The 8,439-nt window shown below is 26.9% G+C and overlaps 1 protein-coding gene across 1 annotated transcript in view; it reads right to left on the reverse strand.

The window, feature by feature from the left end:
• The window catches only part of LOC117175053, an 85,310-nt gene that overhangs the window by 38,533 nt on the left and 38,338 nt on the right, over nt 1-8,439 (reverse strand). The gene's annotated exons all lie outside the window — the stretch shown is intronic.

Raw genomic sequence — 8,439 nt, forward strand, 5'->3', positions numbered from 1 at the left:
AATTATATCAAATACTGTAATTTAAACCCCTCATAAACTACAATCTTAAAGTAAAGCTAAACCTTTTTTTTAAATTTACCATTAAAGAAGGTTCTCAAAGCATCTACGGCCTTCACGATGACATTCTCATTGCCATTACCGCGCTTCGCGCTCTACTGTTAGATTATACAGAGTCTAATTTTTTTTAATGTGGCCTTATCGAATAATTCGGCTGAAATAGTTTAAAAATATATTTAGTATCTAGTGAACATTTTTGGAACTATGAAAAAAATAATTTTTTCTATTTTTTTTTTAAATTTTCAAATTTAACTCTTGACTCTTGATTTAACTCTTGATTCTCGCATTTAAAGCTCCTTTGGCTTTAATGAAGACATTCTCATCATGCATCTTATGTTTCGCACTCGATTTTGTTTAAAATGCGATTTTTTCTACGCTATGTGCAACTATTATATCACATGTATATTATATTCATTTCTGCACCTCAGGCAGGTACGGCTTATTCAGATAATATTGCAAAATAATTTACAAAGTTTATTTTTTTCATGATAACATTAATGTTTGCTCCTTATTTTCCATTAATTTTTATTCTCGGCTTCCATTAAAAATTGATCTTTTTTATGAATTTATATTATTACAATTTATAATATGTATTGGTATTAAAACATACGTATTTTTATTATTTTGATTAAAATTTTTTTAAAATGTGTGCATCATAAAAAAAACAATGTTGGTACTAAACTTTTCAATGTAACTTGTTCCGTTTTTCCATAAATAAATTTTATTAGTTAAATGTTATTCTAGCTTGTATCGATTTTTGAAAAAGATTTTTTTTTTCATTTTCAATGTATTCTTATAACAAAAGTTTATTACAAATTTGTAGATCTTTTTAGAAAGCGTAATTTTTCGTGATTCGCGTATTTTCGTATTTGGCATCATTTTCCCCATGATTTGATATTTTGTATTGCTAACGTTATTTTTCACGATTAATAGAAAAACGACGTATTCTGTCATAAAGTCATTAATAACCAATTTTGTAGATCATTTGTTGGTGAACAAATTTTGTCTCTTTATTTTTTTCGTAACTTGTGTCCTTTGTCTAAAAGTTTAATTTTTATATATTTAATGTAGTTTTTAACGGGTCAAATATTGAAAATTCCATAACTTTCTAACATTATTTTTGGAGAGATTAGGGGCTGCCAAACTTACTTTTGCTTAATAAAGTACACTATCTTTATGGTGATGGAAGGGGTTTACTATTCATTCGTTGTGGTGTATATAGATACAATATATCTAAGCTTGGTTGGCAGACTTGACCAGGGTATCCTTGGGTTTTTGGTGTCGCTGATTCCGAATCCGAGGTCCTTTAACCTATATAACATCAGATTCGAGCTCATTTCAAGGTCAAATTAAAAAAAGCTGATACAGAAATCGAGAAAAATAGATATATAAGTTTTATGGTTTCAAAATCCGAACACGAGGTTTTTTTAAACGCTTGATTCCATTTAGAAAGAGGAGCAATTTTTTATCATAATCTTGGGATGTTCTTGAGATAATTATTAAACGAGCTGTAAATGACCTTCATGGCATTCATTACGTGGCATTTTTTCTGCTTTATCCTGAAGTGATATTGAGTTGACCTTGAAATTAGCTCTAATTGACATCAAGCGGTTAAACAAGCTCCGAATATAGATTCAGAAACCCTAAAAACTTATATATCTATTTTTCTGGATTTCTTAATCAGTTTTTTTTTTCAATTTTACCTTCAAACGACCTTGAACCTTGTGTGAAGTAAGGGGGCGGGTAAAAAGGCAAGAAGTGATAAATATGTATTTTACTAAGCAGATACAAGTTTGACAGGGCTGAATCTCCAAAAATTCTGTTAGAAAGTGATTGTATTTTCAGTATTTGATAGCTGGGGGGGGGGGGTATGTAGGTAAGGGTAATCCGTTTAGTATGGAATTGATTTATTATTGTTAATAGACAGTAGAAAATTGTTGTTACATTTTTTGACCTATAAATAAATTTGCCCAAAAACCGCCCAAATCGACCTTCCTGCTTTGTAGATCCTACTTAGGTGTACACAATATTGTGAAATTAAAAAATTGAAACCTCCAAGACTTAACCTAAAAATAACTTGGAAAAAATGTAATTTCAAGGCGTCAAATTAAATTGTTTTAGAATAGCGCATTCAATGCCATAAATTTGAATTAAAATTATAGAAATTTAAAAAAACATACGTATATTATTGATAAGGATCATACTACGTAGTATCAAGTGAAATTAAAAACGAATGGATAGATTTTTTTTTACTAAAAAATGTGATATGTCAAAAAAATCACTTACATTTTCACCGTTGAAAATTACAGAAGTTCAAATATTGCGAAAAACATTGTGAATATTTAAATTTAATTATTGGTAATTAAAAAAATCAGAAAAATCGATAGAATTGATTCCAATGATTGTGAAAAAAGTTACAGGCTTCAACAATTTACGATTATGTGAGTATTTTTTGTCAGAAATTAAAATTTTTATTCCAAAATTCTACATTTTTTAAAACAAAAATCATTATAATTTGAACAAGATTTAGAATAGTTAAGCTAGATGTTTTCAATATGGACTTTAGAAGGTTTACATTTTTGGAACAATTTAAGGTTATGTTAAAGTTTCTTCACATGAAATCGTTATTTTCAAATGAAATAAATCAATTTCAAACAAGATACAAAATGTAGACAATTTATTCTTAAGTTTTGTTAGCTTATTATAGTGATTTTCGTTAGCTATATACATTTTTATTTAAAAAATATTCGATTTCATAGAAGATTCATCATTTGTTAACAATTTAGGTTGAATTTTAGTTAAATTAAAAATATTTGAACAATTTTAGATTATGTTAGTGTTTTTTGTCGGAAATAATTGAATGTTCAACAATGATAACAATAGAAGAAAATTAAAAAGGGAAGAAAAAACAGCGAAATTTTTTATTAAAAACGAGTGTTTGCAAATATAATATTTACATTATTTTACCTAGTTACCATGACCTGTAACTTTTATATCCTTCTTCTCAGATGAGAGAGGCACGTTGATGACACCAAAGGCACCTTTCGTTGGAGCGAAGTACCCAGAGGATGCCAAGGAACAGGATTCCGAAGGCTGCTGTTGGGAAGCTCCTCCGATGCTTCCCAAGCCCGAAAACGAACCTCAGTAATCCTTTATTTGTAATCCTTTTCCTGTCACAAAGTCACACAACACTTTTTCTCGCGAATGCCGATATTGAACACGAAAACATATAAAAAAAACGATCACACGAAACGAATCGCGATCGCGTTTTAGAACTGGGTTCCAGTCGACAGCAACCGGCAGCGCTCGGTGCCACTCGAGATTACTTCGATGATCTTCGTCCATCTTCGCCTATCTGTTGTCAAAATAACTCGTCCATTTGAAAACAGACAAGTGAGTTTTTTTTATAGGACTTGACAATTAAGTTAAATTTTGCGAAAACACAGTGGACAAATAGAAATTTCAATTTTCAATCCAAACGTTTCAAAATACGAGGAAAAACCTCAAAAAGCAATGATAACATTTGAGAAGTCCTAAATAATAATTTTATTTTAGCAATTTTCTTGGACTTGACAGTTTAGCTTAATTTCACGAAAATACTTTCGAAAATTTAAATTTTGATCCAAACGAGTGAAATACTGGAAAAAATATCAAAAAGGAATCATAACTTTTAAAAGGCCAAAAAATTTTATCATGAAATTTTTTGGTTGGATTCATTTTACTCAAAAACACTGAAAAAATATAAGATTTAAATTTTGAATCCAAACGATTCAAAATACGTGGAAATCTCAAGAAAGAATTAAAACTTTTGCAAAGTCTTGAATAATTTTATTTTAACAGTTTTTTTATAGGACTTGACAATTTAGTTACATTTTAAGAAAACACAGTGGACAAATATAAATTTTAATTTTCAATCCAAACGTTTCAAAATACGAGGAAAAATCTCAAAAAACAATGATAAATTTTGAAAAGTCCTAAATAATAATTTTATTTTAACAATTTTTTTTTTGGACCTGACAGTTTAGTTTAATTTCACGAAAATACTTTCGAAAATTAAAATTTTGACCCAAACGAGTGAAATATAGAAAAAAAATCTCAAAAAGGAATCATAACTTTTAAAAGGCCTAAAAAATTTTATCTTGAAATTTTTTGGTTGTGCTTGATAATTTAGTTAATTTTTAATCAAAATCATATTGATTCTTACCTTTAATCCTATCAAGTTTTGTAATGCCTAACATTGCGTTTTAAAATCTATTTCTAACATTTCAAAAAAGTGGAGCCAACATCTTCAGAATGAATTTATGTAGTTCGACTTTAAAATAGCATATGGAACTTTACTATTTGAATTTAACAACTGTGAAAAATTTATCAACATAAATATTTTAATCTCCAATAGTTATGTCAGATGTTACTGTGATCTTACAACGATTTCCCCGTTACCGACGCAGTTTCTAGAGACTGGCCACTAAGCTTCTGCAACTTGGCGCTGTCATCCATTTCCACACATGCTTTTTCCGCTAGGAGACAAACACTTCTGCTATCCCTTCACCTCGCTTCTTTACTACATTTTAATTATTTCATTTCAACTGGAAATAATATTTTGTTAATTTTTATACAATATATACGTATTGCATTACTGATTTCTTCTTTTTTGGTCAAGTGAAAATGCACCAGACACTTGCAATTAGTGAATGAAAATGCCATGTGGTCAGCTGTCACAATCAAATAAATGAAAATAAAATGCTTTGATGTGAACATTATAAATATTAAAAATATATATTTATCAATGATATAGCAACTTTAATTGACCAGACAGACCTTCTCCATAATATCACCTATCATTTAAAGAAAAAATTAGCACGATATTTCAATTTCCCCGTTTTTAAATTGGCGGAAAAAATAGCTTGGGACGGTCAGTAATTTATGATTTTTAAATGTATCACATGCCCTTAAAATCTTTACAAATTTTGAAAAAGAATGTAAAATTTTATTTCAAATTATTCAAAAATGTAAATTTTCTTTTATCTCTTAAAAGTCTTCTCAATATTAAAATTATTTGCTGAAGTTTCCAAATTATGTTTTTAATAAATTCTAACTTTTTCTTTTTTTTTAAATGTGCAAAATGATAAAAATTACCTTAAAATTTTTCAGATTTTTTTTTATAATTTTTTGAAATGTTTTAAAAAGTTATAGAATATTCGTTCAAAATTATTTGTTGATAAATTTGATAATTTTTTTAAAAAATCTTGAAATCTTTTTAAATATTCTCTTTAAATTAACTTAAAAAATAAAAAAATTGCAAATAACAAACCGTAAACATCCACTAAAATCATATTCATGCAGAATGTAATCAGTCAGGTTTTCGAACAAATTAAAAATCTTTTCGACAATTTTGAAAGGTAATGAAAGAATATTCTTCAGATTCATGTGAAAATTTAAAAGGTTTTTTTTTAATTTTTTTTTATTTTATTTTTTAACACGTAAAAATTTTAAGACAAATTTGGGCGTTGAAGAATAAATATTCCATAAAAAAAGAATCGTCAACTAAGAAAATTAATTTTAAACCAATAAAAAATAAATAGAATAGTTAAAGTTTGAATTACAAAATTTTACTTGTTGAATACTTAAATTTTCAATCAAAAATTGCAAATGAAAAAATTAATTTTTAACCAAATATTTGAATTTTCAATAAAGAAAGGAATCTCCATACAAGCTTTATTGTATACAAAAAAAAAACAACGAAATAAAAAATGTTTCCATTTTTACATCATATTACATCAAATTAAATATTACATCAATTTATATGAATTTAGGCAATATTGTATATGAAAATTTAAATAAAAAGATTAAACAACCACCGCATGGTTCCACTGTCAGCAACCTCAATCTAAAAATGACACCAGTCCAAGCATATACGCGATAAATCAGATTTACTTTTTCGGAAATTTCTGAGTGTTGATACTTTTGTTTACCGGATTCTTGAGCCAACGCAGTTTTAGAAAGTTTCAACATATTTATAAATTTTCTTTAAAAAATTTTGTTTTTGAAATAAAAAATAAATTACAACTTTCCCCGAAATGTTCGGCCAACATGTTTTAATTTCTTACATCCTTTCCAAATTCTGAAATAGAATCTAAAACTTTATTTCGAAATCTTCAGAAATCTAAATTTTTTTTTATCTTTTAAAAATCTTCTCAATGTTAAAATTTTCCTGAATCTTTTTTAGAAATCTCTTGAAATGTTTTGAAAAAGTTGTAGAATATTCTCGCAAAATTAATTTTGGATAATTTTGACAATTTTCTTTAAAAATCTTGGAATCTCTTTAAGTATTCTCTTCAAATGAACTTTAAAAATAAGAAAAATTTTACATTTTTTAGGAAACTTAACAAAACTTTTTTATATTATTCAAATCTTTCAAAATTCTTAAAAAGATTTTTCTTTTGAAATATTAAAAAATCTGTATTTCGCTCAACATGTGTCGGAATCTCAGCAAATAACAAACTGAAAAACTCCACTAAAATCATATTCACACAAAAAATTTGAAAGGATTTTTGTTTTTTAAAATAAATTGTTAGAGAAAATTTTAAAAGATTTCTAAAAATGATGAAAAAAATCCATAATATCTTCAGCAATTTTTTCATTTTTTAGGACGTAAAAATTGTAAGAAAATTTTGGTTGTTGAAAGGATTAAAAATATTTTAGAAGTTTAAAAGATTTCTTATATTTATAAAATATTTATAAAACGACGAATTTTCAAGAAATAGTTGAATATTCTATAAAAAAAAGTATCTTTCAATTTAAAAAACTCTGGCATTATTTGCAAGATTACATGATTTTTTCACTTTTTCCACAATATTTAAAAAATGCAATGATCCTGCCAAGTCTTCCAGGTTTTGTGTAAAAGAAATAATTAACTTACGTTGTGTCCCATTTGTGTTCTAAATCAACATTCATACTATACCTTGCGTAACACAAAAGTTATAATTAGCCTTTCGACTGAATTGTACTTTAATAAATTTTTCCAACTTCACTACACAAAAAAAACTTTAAACAAATTATTGAAAAAAATCGGGTTTGAAAGATTTAGAATTACATGCTTAGAAACGTTTTTAAGCTTTGAATGGTTTCAAAAGATTGAAACACTATTCTTAAGATTAATACGAAAATGTGAAAAGACTTTTTTTATATTAATTTTTTGATAAAATTTTTTAAAACATTTCTATAAATTCCACGAAAAAAAATCGGAATATTGAAGACAAGTTTTTTAATTTTTTAAAATTTTAAGAAAAATTCGCTTCCGTTTCAGATATTTAAAAATTTTAGAAGATTCTGAGGGATTAAAAAAAATATTTCCGAAAATTTACCAAACACTTTTTAAAAACAACGTACATTTGTAACACAAAAAATGAATTTTATACTAAGATTAATTTCCAAGCATTAAAAAGACAAATTAAATAGCTCACTTTTCAACCTGAAAACAACGGATTTAAAAAAAGTTTAATTTTCAATAAAAAGAAGAATTTTTAACCTAGAAAATTAATTTTCTGATAAAAAACAAACTTGAAAACAAAAATTTTTAAATTGTCAACCAAATGGATGAATTTGTTACTGGAAAAGATGAATTTTGAACAATAATTAAAATAGTTAAATTTTCAATTCAAAGTCAACAAATTTCCAAAAATAATTAAATCTTTAATGAAAAAGATGATTTTTTAACCGAGAAAATAAATTTTCTACCAACAAAAACAATGAATTTGAAAAAAATATAGCAATCTTTAAACACCAAAAAATTATTAATTTTCAATAAAATTTTTTGTTATTTTCCACCATATTTTATTGTTCTAAAAGAATGATTAAAATTTTGATTAATAGGCTCTTAAATTAATCTTTGAATACCAAAAAACAGTAATTTTTTCAAAATGTTTAATTGTGCATAATTCTAAAAATTCCCTTAAGATCATTCAGATTCTTTTATGTAAAATTTTTAATGAAAGAATCCCAAATTCACCTAGCCAGTTTGCGAACTAGAATATAGACTATATACGCAAAATTATCCACTCTGATCTTCTCTACCGACATTGTGAAACTAGAAAAATGCCACCCCGTTTGACCGCTCAAGTAGAACGGTCTATCATCTATTTCAAAGATATTATAAACGTAGATGCGGTACGGGCTTAGTTGCCCGCCATAAATGTAGACGGCACGTCCTGCGAAAAAAGTCACTTCCCCTCTACCCACCGCTCCCCGTAGAAAGCACTCATCGTTATAGTTTGCCAAGAGCCACTTGGAGCGCTGTAAGCAACTCTCGGCACACCTTCGAGGCGCACTGATCGTAAACTTAGCTTGGACAAGAACCATTTGGATTGAAAGTAAATTGCCAAT

Source organism: Belonocnema kinseyi, chromosome 6 (assembly GCF_010883055.1).
Source record: "Belonocnema kinseyi isolate 2016_QV_RU_SX_M_011 chromosome 6, B_treatae_v1, whole genome shotgun sequence".
Classification (NCBI taxonomy): domain Eukaryota; kingdom Metazoa; phylum Arthropoda; class Insecta; order Hymenoptera; family Cynipidae; genus Belonocnema; species Belonocnema kinseyi.